General features: G+C 36.6%; 1 protein-coding gene across 1 annotated transcript in view; it reads right to left on the bottom strand.

Moving 5' to 3' along the window:
- The window catches only part of DPYD (dihydropyrimidine dehydrogenase), an 870,422-nt gene that overhangs the window by 78,691 nt on the left and 776,702 nt on the right, over positions 1–15,029 (bottom strand). The gene's annotated exons all lie outside the window — the stretch shown is intronic.

The following is a 15,029-nucleotide window of genomic DNA, read 5'->3' as shown; positions in this document are numbered from 1 at the left end:
CCTTCACTGCATTTGATTGTAGGGTTTTCTCTTTATTAGCTTAAAAGTGAACAATACCAAGTCCAATTCCCCAGAGCTTTTTGTGCTTCTACAAATCATGTCAAGTTGCTCACAACCAGTGAATTCATTACTCTGATTTAGCGATGGCAGTACACAGGATGGGAATTTAAAAACAACAGCAAAAAACATTTAAGTCTTCAAATTTTACGAGTTTGGAATCTGAAAAAGTTTTATATCTAGGTGAATCCTCTTTCTATAAGGATCTTCATATTTTTATTTATGATAGATGATTTTTGAAGATTTCAACTTCTGGTAATGGCAGAATACCTCCTTTGGGCTTTTCCTGCAGATAACTCACCAGACACACACACACACAAACACACACACACACACACAGACACACACACACACTATCCAAATGCACTGAAGAATGTCCAAAAGAGGGCAGAAACTAAAGGGGAATTGGCACCTGGAAGAAGGGAATGACACTATCCTTTTTGCCTGAGAACAGGCTCAGGGGGTGGTACCAAGCAGGGAGGTTAAAATTCAGAGAGAAATTCGTCTTCTAACTGGCTGAGAAATCAGAGTTGGGGCCATCAAAACATCTAGAAACTGGGGAGATATCCAAGAAAGAAAGCTACAGAGAGGGAGCACCAGATTCTGCATATGTATTCTACCCAAATCACTGGCTGACATCTGAGCTATGCATGTGCTTGGCAGATGCCAAGCAGCCCAGCTAAGATTGAAATAACTGTACAGATATTTCAGTCAGTTGCTAACTGCAGAAGGGGCAGAGTTTTGGGGTTTGTATTAAGATAAGTCAATTGTCTGCTAAAACAACAAAAATCGGGATTCTTAGGTGTGGAGAGTCCAGAGTCTCTCTATAATGTATCATTTACACAGTCCAGATACAATATAAAATTGTCAGACATAGGAAAGAGCATTTTGACTGCTCTCAAAATGAAGGGCAATCAACAGGGATCAGTCCTGAGATGATCCAGATACTAGAATTAGAGGTCAAGGATTTTAAGTCAGTTATTATAACTATGCTCAGGATATAAAGAAAAATACTCTGATAATGAATGATGAGATAATAAATAAGGCAAAGTAATAAATGAGAAAAACGAAGCAAAAAGAAATTCCAGATTTAAAAGATGTGATACTAAAATAAAAAGTTCACTAGGTAGGCTTAACAGCATAATGGAGATGGTATGAGAGGAAAGACTCAGTGAACTTGAAGATGGATCAGTAGAAATTGTCCAATCTGAAAAACAGAGAAACCATTAAAAAAATTAAAAGAACATCTGGGACTTGTGGGACAATCTTTGAAGTTCTAATATATATTCATTTGGAGTCTCAGAATAGAGGAAGAAAGAATCAAACAGAAAAACTATTTAGAGAAATAATGACTAAATATTTCCTAAACTTGTTAAAAAAAATAAACCCACAAACCATACATTTACCAGTTTAAGAAGCCCACAGAAGCTTAAGGTAGATAAATAAAGATTTCTAACATTTTAATAATATGTAGGAAGTAAGTTGCAGAAACTATTCAGGGGGCAATTTTGAGACTGAATTTGTGGTATGTTTGTAGAAAACTGTAGCTAAGGAGATATGAAAAAATGGGAAAATAACAAAAATTAATTAGAAATACATTCTGTTCCTTTTAATCTTATTATTAGAAAGTTAAATAGGAATATTAAAGGAATAAATTTATCCATTAAATAACAAAACAGACATATGATTATTCAGTTACTATGCCACTAAATAAATCCTATGATTTCATCTTCCTCCCTTATCTCCCTCCTTCCTTGTCTTCTTCTCTCCCTCCTTCCCTCTCTCCTGTCCTTTTCTTTTATCCTAGAGAAAGATGAAGGATAAAATCTTTCTTACTGATACTATTATCATTAGGATACCATTATCATTAGGAAGACATAGTGTTTTACTGTTTGGGTCAAGAGTCATTGCAATAACCAATAGTTTTATATTTACAGTGTTACATATTCAACTAATTCACCAACAATTTCTATATAGTGCTGTGCTGGGCCTTCCAAGATAATTTTAGAACAATTCCTATTTAAAGGGCATGGAATCAAAGCAGAAAATTATTTTATAAAAATAGGTGAAAAAGAAAAATAACAACAAAGACAACTTTTCTTTCTTATCCTTTCAGAATATTTCAGTAGAATGGGAAGCTACACTTGAAATGCAAGATGGAATATTTTCCCTAAGCTCTCCATAATAGAATGTTGGTTATACATCCTTAACTAAACTAACACTGTATCTTTTCTGTAGTACTGATAAGAAAATTGAAAATGAACAACTCTTTAATATACTACCTGAAAAATGTGGGATTAGAGAGTCCGGTAGAATTTTGAAGGCCAAGTAAGGGGGTGTTTGATGATGAGAGATAAGCTAACTCTTTGAATAGAAGGATTGTAAGAAATTTACCCTCTGCTATTAGCCCCCCTCTAGTTCCCAGGGTTTAAAATCAATTACAATTTATTGGTACTTAAAATTTCTCTTATTGTCTCATAGATTAAATTTCAAAGAGAACAGGACAGTCTTACACATAGAAATAGTCAGTGGGGAGCAGAAAGTGTAAAACCTAAATTGTTTACTTCATTCACAAGAGACTGTACTATGACTGGGATTCCATAATGTGATATCTGAATAAAAGCCTTACTTTACTTACTGATTTATTTTTCAAAGTTCAGTTCTTAACAAATTTTGAAAACAGAAATTCAGGCCTGGTCACTATTTATTCTTGAGTTAATTTTTCAAATAGTTTCAGGATAGCCTTAGTTAACTTGGCAAAATGCCCTGAAAAGTGAATTTGCATGTTTAAAACTTGGCTAATCACTCCCTCATCCCCACCCATAGCAAAGCCTGCTTAATTTTGAGCTGGCATTTTAGCATACAGTGGTCTAACTCCATCCTGCGCACATATCTTGAATTGGCTGATTTGGAAGCAGGCAGACTTCCTTCTGGATCTCATTCAATTTAGAAACAACAGCAGATTAGCGATTAAATCGGCTGAACAACTTCTGGCTCATATCAATTAATTTCTTCAAGGATTTTTCCCTTAAATAAAGCGTCTTACACAGCTACAGGGAATGTCTCAAACAGCCTGACTATATATACCACTATTGTTGAATGTTTTCATTTTTAATGTTAAAAGCTCTGTCACAGAAAACAGCCTGGAAACTCTGTGGAGCAATGCAACCCATGATTCTACCATATTGATACAAGTAAAACAACAATATCAATGTTCTAATACATTAGGACCCTTTATAAAGAGTTCTCACCTTCTAAAAGCATCAGCAATCATAACAGAGCTGTGGGTATTTCTAAGCCAATCAACAAACAGCCATAAATATACTTGGAGTATACAGAGACATTATCCTACTTCACTTTTAATTCAACATGAAGTTTAAACCATATGTAGTTACAGTGCTTTTCCAAATGGAAAGAAAACAATCTACTACCCAAATCAACACATAGTTTCCTGTGAACAATATCAGAAACGAATATGATGATCCTCTGTCTTAGTCCATTTGTCCTGCTATAAAAAATGGCACAGACTGGGTAATTTCTAAACAACAGAATGTTTTTGTCTCAGTTCTGGAGGCTGTGAAGTCCAAGATCAAGGTGCTGGCAGGTTTGGTGTCAGGAGTTTGGTTTCTGCTTCCCAGATAGCACCTTGTTGCTGCATCCTCCAGAGAAATGAATGCTCTATCCTCGCTTTGTAGAAGGGTCAGAAGGGCAAGAAAGTGTTCCCTTCACCCTCAAGCCCTTTCATAAGGGTGCTAATCTCATTCATGAGGTTGGAGCCCTCATGACTTAATCACCTTCCAAAGACCACATGTCTTACTACTGATGCTCTGGGGATTAAGTTTTGACATCAATTTTACAGGGGATGTGGTCATTCAAACCACAGCACCCTCTTTTAGAAACAAGATTGAGAGACAGCTTTCTGGTATTCACTTGTTTTTGGTTCGTAGAGTTCAGTCATTAAGGAAAAATGGCAAGTTGAAAAGTTGTGTAGTAACAAATAAAGAAAACTTCAGGCCAATATCCTTGATGAACACTGATGCTAAATTCTTCAACAAAATACTGGCAAACCAAATTCAGAAGTGCATCAAGAAGTTAATTCACCATGACCAAGTAGGCTTTATCCCTGGGGTGCAAGGTTGGTTCAACATATGTAAATCAATAAATGTGATTCATCACATAAACAGAACTAAAGATAAAAACCACATGATTATCTCAATAGATGCAGAAAAGGTCTTTGATAAAATTCTACTTCCCTTTATGTTTAAAACTCTCAATAAACTAGGTATTGAAGGAACATAGCCCAAAATAATAACAGCTATATATGACAAACCAACAGCCAATATCATACTGAAAGGGCAAAAGCTGACAGCATGCCCCTTGAAAACCAGCACAAGTCAAGGATGCCCTCTCTCACCACTCCTATTCAACATGGTACTGGAATACCTGGCCAGAGCAATTAGGCAAGAGAAAGAAATACAGGGCATCCAGATAGGAAGAGAGGAAGTGAAACTATCACTGTTTGCAGATGACATGATTCTATATCTAGAAAACCCCACAGTCTTGCCCCAAAAGTTCCTTCAGCTGATAAACATCTTCTGCAAAGTTTTGGAATACAAAATTAATGCACAAAAATCATGAGCATTTCTACACACCAACAACAGCCAAGCCGAGAGCCATATCAGGAAGGCAATCCCATTCACAATTGTCACAAAAATAATAAAATACCTAGGAACAGCTAACCATGGAGGTAAAAGATCTCTACAATGAGGATTATGAAACACTACTCAAATAAATCAGAGATGACACAAACAAATGGGAAAACAGTCCATGCTCATGGATAGGAGGAATCAATATTATTAAAATGACCAAGTGCCCAAAACAACGTACAGATTTTTTTTTTTTTTTGTATTTTTAGTAGAGACGGGGTTTCACCGTGTTAGCCAGGATGGTCTCGATCTCCTGACCTCGTGATCCACCTGCCTCGGCCTCCCAAAGTGCTGGGATTTCAGGCATGAGCCACTGCGCCCAGCCACAATGTACAGATTCAATGCTATTCCTATTAAATTACCAATGATATTCTTCACAGAACTGGAGAAAACTATTTCAAAGTTCATATGGAACTGAAAAAGAGCCCAATTAGCCAAGGCAATCCTAAGCAAAAAAGAACAAAGTCGGAAGCATCATGTTACCTGACTGTAAGCTATACTACAGGGGCGACAGTAACCAAAACAACATGGTACTGGTACAAAAACAGACACACAGACCAATAAAATGGAATATAAGCCCAGAAATAAGGCTGCACACCTACACAACCGTCTAATCATCAACAAAGCTGACAAACACAAGCAATGGGGAAAAGACTCCCTGTTTGATAAATGATGCTGAGATAAATGGCTAGACATATGCAGAAGATTAAAATTGGACCCCTTCCTTACCATATACAAAAATCAACTTAAGATGGATTAAAGACTTAAATGTAAAACTCTAAACTATAAAAACGCTGGACGACAACCTAGACAACACCATTCTAGACACAGGAATGGGCAAAGATTTCATGACGAAGCTTCCAAAAGCAATTGCAACAAAAGCAAGAACTGACAAATGGGAACTAATTAAACTTAAGAGCTTCTGCACAGAAAAAGAGAATGTCAACAGAGTAAACAGAAAACCTACAGAATGGGAGAAAATATTTGCAAACTATGTATCAAACAAAGATCTAATATCCAGAATCAATAAGGAACTTAACCAAATTACAAGAAGTAACAACCCCTTAATAAGTGGGCAAAATACACGAACAAACACTTCACAAAAGAAGACACACATGTGGCCAACAAGTATATGAAAACAAAGCTCAATATTTCTGATCATTAGATAAATGCAAATCAAAACCACCTTGAGAAACCATCTCACATCAGTCAGAATGACTACTATTAAAAAGTTAAAAAAAATAACAGACACTGGCAAAGTTGCAAAGAAAAGAGAACACTTACACACTGTTGATGTGAGTGTCAATTAGTTCAACCATTGTGGAAAGCAATGTGAAAATTCTTCAAAGAGCTTAAAAAAGAACTACCATTCAACCCAGCAATCCCATTACTGGGTTTACACCCAAAAGAATATAAATTATCCTACCAACCATAAAGATACATGTACACATAAGGTATGCTCATTACAACACTATTTACAACAGCAAAGTCATGAAATCAACCTAAATGCCCATCAATGGCAGATTAGATACAGAAAATATGGTACATATACACCATGGAATACTATGCAGCCACAAAAAAGAATGAGATCATGTCCTGTGCAGGAACATGGATGGAGCTGGAGGCCGTTATCCTTAGCAAACTAATGCATGGACAGAAAACTAAACACTGCATGTTCTCACTCATAAGTGGGAGCTAAAGGATGAGAACACAGGAACACAAAGAAGGGAACAGACACACTGGTGCCTACTGAGGGTGAGGGGTGGGAGAAAACAGATAATCAGAAAAAATAACCATTGGGTACTAGGACTAGTACCTGTGTGACAAAATAATCTGTAAAAGAAACCCCCATGACATGAGTTTACCTATATGACAAACCTGCACATGTACTAAAATAAAAGTTTTAAAAACATTAACATGAAAAAAGTAACATTGTACAGTAAAGCTTAGGTGTCATACAAATGGGAAAAATTCACTTTTCTTTTAAGATTTCCTTAAGACAACTAATGGTTTGTCTTTACCTTCCCTTCAGCCCTTGGCAGCTGACCGACACAGCTACCTATTCCTTCCAAACTCCCCCTTCTCTTAATTCAGAGGTATAAATGCTTTTATGTGCCAGAAATTATATTTTGTTATGAGTTCTCCAGACATAAGCAAGAATTGCCAAACTTGCCAGATGGCCCCATACTTATATTTCAAAGTTTAAAAAAGCAGAATTTAATGCAGATACAGGAATATTATTGAAGTACCACATTATTTGAACATTTTGGAAAATATTTTTATTTTATTTTCAATAGTTTGTATTACCACTAATGTTGTTAATCACTTCAGAGAGTATATTAATGCTAAATTAAGAAACGGAAATTTTTTTATAGCCAAAGTTTAGATTTATAAAAAATATGAGATTCTGCTTTAGATGAGATTCTTCATGAAGAGATTTATATTTCAGTTTTCCTGGTGGGAAATCTTGTTCTTTCAAAGCCTTTCAGAAGATATTCCACTAAAAGTGTATATTTTTCAAAAGTTTTAGTGTAGTTTAAAATTATTTTGGACATAGGAAGAGCATAATATATACTTCTATGGAATATCTAGCTCATATTCATATACTCTCCCGATTTTATTTAGTGTGCTGGCAGTAGATTTAAAAATTAAAGCACATATCACTCCATTTCCTGAAAGTTACCACTTCTTGACACTGTACAATTCTTGGACATAATTACTTTGAGTCTCTAGAGTAAGATCAGTAAGCAACTGATGAAAAATTCCTGGTAGAGGCAGATAGAATGAGAAAAATGATTATATAACTGAGATCAAATTATATCCACAGGGAGTAGGATGCTTTCTATATTCTACAAAATTCTACAGTAAAAATGCACTAATGTGAATGAATTGTGTGAAGAGTCCTTTTGAATTGGTGAAAAGACTGAATTACGCATTACTGGGAAAGAAATGCATTTTTTCAGGTACATCCAATGGGAAGAATTGCGAACAAACATTCATTTAAGACAGCACATTCATTGTTGATTTTCATATGAATTTTGATAGCGTACTTGAAAGCTGTTAATTATCTTAAGTAGGTTAAACAATTTCTTGAAATGTGTTTATATTAATAATTCACTTAGTAAAGTAGGGCTTTTTGTCTGATAGCATAAAGGTATATTATAGCCTAGAAAGAGTAAACAGCCTGCATTTTAAAGTAGTTATTTCTAAAATTCACAAGTTTGTAGCTCTTTATTACCAATCTTGGGAAAACTTCTAGACCTTTCTTTCGGAGGTCGACTACTCTCATTTAATAGTCATAAGTATATTATTTTTAATAAAATAACATTTCCTGATGGAGTGATGTTTTCTAGTTTGGATGACGGATTTCTATAGTGGATGATAAACCTAAAGTTTTTATTCCAGTCATATATTCACAGATTCTAATTATAAATCTGAGGAACTCTAAGAACATAAAATCTTTTTTTAAGCGTGATATTCTCCAAACAAGTTAAGCTTTTCTTAGGGAAATCAGAATATTATGAGGCTTTCTAGCTCTGTGATCCAAGTAACAATCTTCTCCACAGTGTGTAACAGGCTATCATACTCAGCTGTCAAATGCCTTCCAGAAAGCAAGATATGCCTTGCTGGCAGCAGCTCTTCACTCTATTGAGGGATGTAGAATGGTTTGGAATTTGGGCTTTCATTTCCTGTTGTCTAGGTTCAAATCTCAGCTGAACCACTTGTTTTATCATCAGTTAAAGCACAGGTATCAGGAAGACCTACTTCACAGATTGCTGAGTGTTAAATGAGGTAACTGAAGTAAAGGCCACTGCAAGGTATTAATATTTAGTAAGAGTTGGGTGAAAATTGTTATCCATTGCCTAGAAACACATTAAAAGAGGACAGTATGTTCATCTGGTACGAGTTATTCTCATTGAATTTTCATTCTCCCTATCCCTATTCACATACATTGCTTTAGACAAATCTTGCTTTCAAAGGAACACTGCTTACTTTTCCTTATTTAGATTTTTTTTAACCAATGAGTTTAGATATATTCTAGATTACCAAATTGAACTTTAATATTCAGAAATTTTCAGAATTCGCATTTTCACCCTTTGATAAAAATGAATTTAACATGATTAGGCACTACACCTGACTACGCTTGCTCATATAGAGATAGGGCTTCAATTCCCACTTAGTAATTTTTTTTTTTTTTTTTTTTTAGACAGAGTCTCACTCTGTCACCTAGGCTGCAGTGCATTGGCGCGATTGCAGCTCACTGCAACCTCCACCTCACAGGTTCAAGCAATTCTCCTGCCTCAGTCTCTTGGGTAGCTGGGATTACAGGCACCCACCACCATGCCTGGTTAATTTTTGTATTTTTTGTAGAGATGGGGTTTCACCATGCTGGCCAGGCTAGTCTCGAACTCCAGACCTCAAGTGATCCACCCACTTCAGCCTCTCAAAGTGTTGGGATTACATGCGTGAGCCACTACACCCAGCAGTGATTCTGTTTTGCTCAAGAAGAATAATCAGTTTGATTATTCTTCTTGGTGAAATATTAATAGTTATACCTACTTTGTGTTACCTATAAACATTTTACAGTTTTACATTTATTTCTCTATGGAATGGTCTAATCATTACCATTTTCATCAGAGTGTTCTAAAAAGTCAATATTTACCGATGATATCAGTCATCCATAATGTATTCTTTTCTTTCCAACTCCAAATGTTTACAAATTGGCATTCTCTTTACATTTTGTCTTAGAAGGAGCATTTCTTTCCAAGGCGAAATACTTGAGAGAAAATGCTCTTAGTATGAAGATGTGCTTACAGATGCCTATGATAATTGATTAGACTTTTTTTGATATATTAGGTTAATTTTTATTTTATTTTATTTGTTTTGGAATGGAATTTTGCTCTTGTTGCCCAGGGTGGAGTGCAATGGTGCGATCTCGGCTCACCGCAAAAATACTTCCACACTTTCCTCTTTTAATAGACTCTACTAGCAACCTGTCACATTTAATCACTACTGAACTAGCCATGTTGTTTTAATCTGCATTCTATACATATTTAGCATAATAAATGAAAACTTCAAAAATCCTCCCTGTTGATGACTGGTAGTGTAACTCTTGCTGTATGCACACTTATGCTCTGCCTTGGATTGTTGACATTCTAAGGTCAGGACACTGGAATCACTCAGAAACATCCTTGGAGCTCTCCATCTCCACCTGCATCCCCCTTCTACTGCCTCATCGCACTTCACCCCAACCATGGTATTTATACCTTGTGACACTCAATAAATAACTAAGGAGTAGATAAATATTTAGATCATTATTCTGGGAATTCTTCTATGGTACAAGAGTATGAGGCCAGGTATCCTTTAGGGAACTTCCAGGGAGAAATATGCAGGCATACATACAGAAAATATATTAGCATCACAAAGGCAGGGGAAAGAACCCACATACAGATCTAGAATACTTTCAGATGCCCCTCATAAGTTTTCTCTTGGTCCTTTGCAGAAGTGCATACATTACAATGCTTGCGTAAGGACTGTGTGAATGGAAACTTCACCTGCAGTTATGATGAGGACACTCTAAGGTCCTTGGCAGGTATATCTAGGGTTTTCCTTGCTATTAAGTGTAAATCAGTCATTGTCTGATACCCTGGACAGTAATAAGCGTTATAAGCCAATTGAAGGTTGCTTACCATAGGGGAATCTGAAGCCCATTCGAGTACTCAGTTACTGCCTAGATAGCTGATTTTATATGAAATTGAGATGACTGAAGAGACACAGAAGGCAATGTTCACATCAACAGTTTGCTGGGCATGCAGCCAGGCAACCATACACATTTACATAGGCAATGCAGCTGATGAAGGGAAGGCCCAAAGCTGGGGAGAACAAGGCAATTCACAGGGATCCATGCAGACCTCAGGATCAGGTTTCTCCCCATTCCTTGAAGGTCTTCTCTTCTTCATTATTCTCTGGCTCTCTTTATCTTAAATACTTTCTTCTTTCCTTTTTTTTTGAGATAGAATCTCGCTCTGTCACCCACGCTGGAGTGCAGTGGCATGATCTTGGCTCACTGCAACCTCCACCTCCCGGGTTCAAGCTATTCTCCTGCCTCAGCCTCCTGAGTAGCTGGGATCACAGGCTCGTGCCACCACACCCAGTTAATTTTTGTATTTTTAGTAGAGATAGGGTTTCACCATGTTGGTCAGGCTGGTTCGAGCTCCTGACCTCATGATCCACCCACCTCGGCCTCCCAGAGTGCTGGGATTACAGGCATGAGCCACCATGCATGGCCTATCTTAAATACTTTCAAAGACATAATCAACAGACCAGAAAAACTAGTCTAATTAAGGCATTGGTAGGGAAAATATATGCATGTAAATAAATACATGAAGTCATAACCCAAGTTGGATTTGTTGTAAAAAGCTAAAAGTCACATAATATAACATATACGGGCAGAATAGAAGGAGGAAGAGTTGGACCTGTGATCTTTGTTAATAAACAGAAGGTCCATGGTAAGGATCAGCCCACGATGGCAATGTGGCTTGATGCCAATGATGAAAGGTTGAGGAAAGAAGGTGGCATGCCTGCAAAAGCAATAATTTATCCTAAGTTCACTGAATACAGGTGAGTATTATATTATTTTTACTACAACTGACTGCCATAGGTCACTGGGAAAGAGGTAAAACCTTCAACAATCTTGCCCACAGATTAGCAAAATCTTAATCTGCTCTCTGCCAACTCAGAATCAAATCCCAAGCATTAAAAACAATGATTCTCTCTGGACAGGTTAACAAGTAGGGGTGGTAGAATGTAGAAGGCAAGTGCAGAGGTTTTGTGAGCACACAGACCAGGACCAGAATGCTGCCTCTGCTCTTTTCAGCATGGGACCTAGGACAACTTCCTAATCCCTCCAAACCTTCCTTTTCTCAACAAGATAGAGAATAATAATTCATACCTTACATAAATCATTGTAAGATTAATGCAGATAACATAAAAAGCCCTCAAAATGTGAAATAACAACCACTGAAGGTTTTTAATTTGTATTGTCATTATCATGATTATCAATTCTACTTTTCCTTGGGCAAATAACCTTGTACTGATAAACTGATTCTAACAGTTTTGTCTGTTTTATAGGATGAACACATACATTACTGCATGGAAAAAGCAGAACTTAGCCTGGCTGTGCATTCTGTGGGTGCAGTTTACAGGCATCACCTGCGACTAGAATAGCAATATTAATTGTAATACTAAGATATGGAAAGACAAAGATAAAGGTGTAAGATAAAGCTCACTAAAACAAAGGGATCTTGATGTGGAAATGTTAGTATTTAGACAAAGTATAAGGATGCAAATGAGTAAAAAGAATTTTTGTGTTTACAACGATGATACAAACAGTTAAGAAATCCAGGTGAAAGTGGGTTTTCCATCCCACAGAATTTGAACCGCCCTGATTGTTACAACTGTAGGCATTGGTGATGGTGTTATCTTTCTTCGTAGGCTCTCTGGTCTCTAGCCATTGGGGAGAAGGAGATTTCGATTTTATAAACTCCAGGACACATACATTAATGAGTAAAAAATGTTTGATAAGCTGGTCAACAGTATTTTTTGTCATCCTTCAAGTAATAAAATACTTAAAACTCATATTAGGTTCTGACGAGCCCAAAAATGCTGAGAGGAGGGAAAGACATGATTTGATACAAAGTATAGATCTGATTTCTGTGTACGGGAATTCATATGAATTTGTTTTTATTGCACTGATTTTGATAACCTGCCATAAAACTTTTGTTAATGCTAAGAGGAAAGACATAGCTAATGCTATAAATTCACTTAGATATCTCTGCCTTCCATATTTTGGTATCAAATTAAATTTATCACTTCATTATCCCTTCCTGGCAGTTGGAAGTTGTAGACTTTAATGGAAGGTGCCAGGGTTGCTAATAGAATCTTCTCGTCACAGATGAAGGAAATGTAAAAGCAAAACTCACAAAGATTTGATAGGATTTATGCTAAAAGACAACGACACCCAAAAGCACAAACTAAGAATGAAGCCTGTGCCCTATCGGGAGAAGGAATTAATTATCCAACAGATTTGTAACTCTTTCTCTACTATAAATAAAAATGTAGCAATTTTCACAAATGATCATTTAGCCAGAGCCAGCCATTGCCTATAGAATGGAATTAATGAGGACATTTACATAAACCTTACAGTGTTTTCATCCCTCAAGACTCAGTTCATCTGTTGCCTCCCAACTGCTCCTGATGCCCTAGGTTGAGATGGACACTTGTTTCCTTCTAATTCCATAACTCCGATAGCATAATAGCAGTTATGTTGAGGAGTGATAATTGAATGGTTAAGAGCACAGTGTTTGCAATAAACAGAATTGGGTTTGCATCCCACTTCCACTAATAAATAGCTAAACCTCTTTAACCTCAGTTTTCACCTTTGTAAAATGAGTATATATATATATGTGTGTGTGTGTGGTGTGTGTGTGTGTATATATATATATATACACACACATATATATACACATATACAAAAGGTATATACAATTATGTAAAGTATTTAGAGTTTATTACTATATTTTCTTTACAATTGATCATCAATGATAAAGAGTTTATCTTATTCATCACTCAATCTCAATTATCTACTGCAGTGCCTGGCATAGAATACTCAGTATTTGTTGAATGCATAGATGTTTATTTAAATCATTAAAATCCAAACACTAAAGTTTCTGAGGCAGGGATATATAAAATAAATTCTAATTAGTACCAAAAATCAAAATCTGTCACAATTATGTGAGTCCAGAAAAGATGTGCGATACTTGTTTCCAGTCACAATTTTCTAGGAGAGGCATCCTAGATAATAGGAAGTACAAAGGCAGAAATCTGAATACAAAAATAGCAGAATGAAAGTATAGTTTTTGACTCTTTACCAATTTGCAATACTAATGCCCTACAAAATGCACAGTGTACCCAGAGTGAATGGAAATTCAACCTCAAGTGTTTTGTCTTCAGTTCTATAAATGTTATAATTTTATTATCCATTAATAATAATGCTATTACAAGACAAAATGTCAATGCATATATTAAAGCATTAGAAATGTATTTGATTTAAAGTTTCCAGACAAATTTCCCACTGGGTTTGTTTGTGTAAGGGTAGGTAGGACGTTAGGGCAAAAGAGTCCAGTCCTGCATGTAATATCCTATCAGCAATCAATTTAAGGTTCTGTTCTGGAAGCTTTGGCCTCAGGCACGGCCAGCTTTTGTTAACGGAGTCTGCAGGCACTGGCTGATCCTATAAAGCAAAGCAAATGGAAGGCCTACCAAAATACCTAATCAAATTTTCCATCTTTAAGAAGCAGCTTCTCCTTTGAGTTGTGACACCACATCCACTACCTACTTCACTCCTCAAGGAGCAGATGTGCCCCTTCTCCATTTCTAAGTCCTAGCCAGCCTCCCTGATGTGAAAGGCCGAAAGTCTTCCAACTCCACACCCAGCTGCTGGCAAGTTGGCAGAGTGAAATGCATTTGTTTATGCCCCTAGCCATTCATTTTCTTTAAGCTGGTTTCCAGCCAAGATTTTTATCTGGGTACCAGCTATTCTTTTTTTTTTTTTTTTTTTTGAGACGGAGTCTCGCTCTGTCCCCCAGGCTGGAGTGCAGTGGCGCGATCTCGGCTCACTGCAAGCTCCGCCTCCTGGGTTCACGCCATTCTCCTGCCTCAGCCTCTCCGAGTAGCTGGGACTACAGGCGCCCGCCACCACGCCCGGCTAATTTTTTTTGTATTTTTAGTAGAGACGGGGTTTCACCGTGGTCTCGATCTCCTGACCTCGTGATCCGCCCGCCTCGGCCTCCCAAAGTGCTGGGATTACAAGCGTGAGCCACCGCGCCCGGCCCCCAGCTACTCTTTTCCAGTGGTTAACTTCATAAGGTTTTTAGTTCCCAAAGGCTACCTGATTAAAAGTAATTTGGGCATAAAAAATGTCTTTAGTATTTCTTATATGATATATCTTATTTTGTCATAGAAATATTACCAAATGCTTATCCTATAGTTTCTTTCAGAGTGAATTTGCATTTCTTAAAAAAATTAACAATGTATTTATAATATGTAGGATTTATAATATGTATTTATAATATGTAGTATTTATAACATGCACATATTTTAAGTATACACTTACACTTTAGACAAAGATACACATTCACAAAACTACCACCCCAGTTGAGATATAGGATAAAAATATTACTGGAGAAAATTTCTGTCTTGATTTCA

Source organism: Hylobates moloch, unplaced genomic scaffold (assembly GCF_009828535.3).
Source record: "Hylobates moloch isolate HMO894 unplaced genomic scaffold, HMol_V3 SCAFFOLD_5, whole genome shotgun sequence".
Classification (NCBI taxonomy): domain Eukaryota; kingdom Metazoa; phylum Chordata; class Mammalia; order Primates; family Hylobatidae; genus Hylobates; species Hylobates moloch.
The sequence above is the reverse complement of the archived record's forward strand: the minus strand, read 5'-3'. Positions and strand labels throughout refer to the sequence as shown.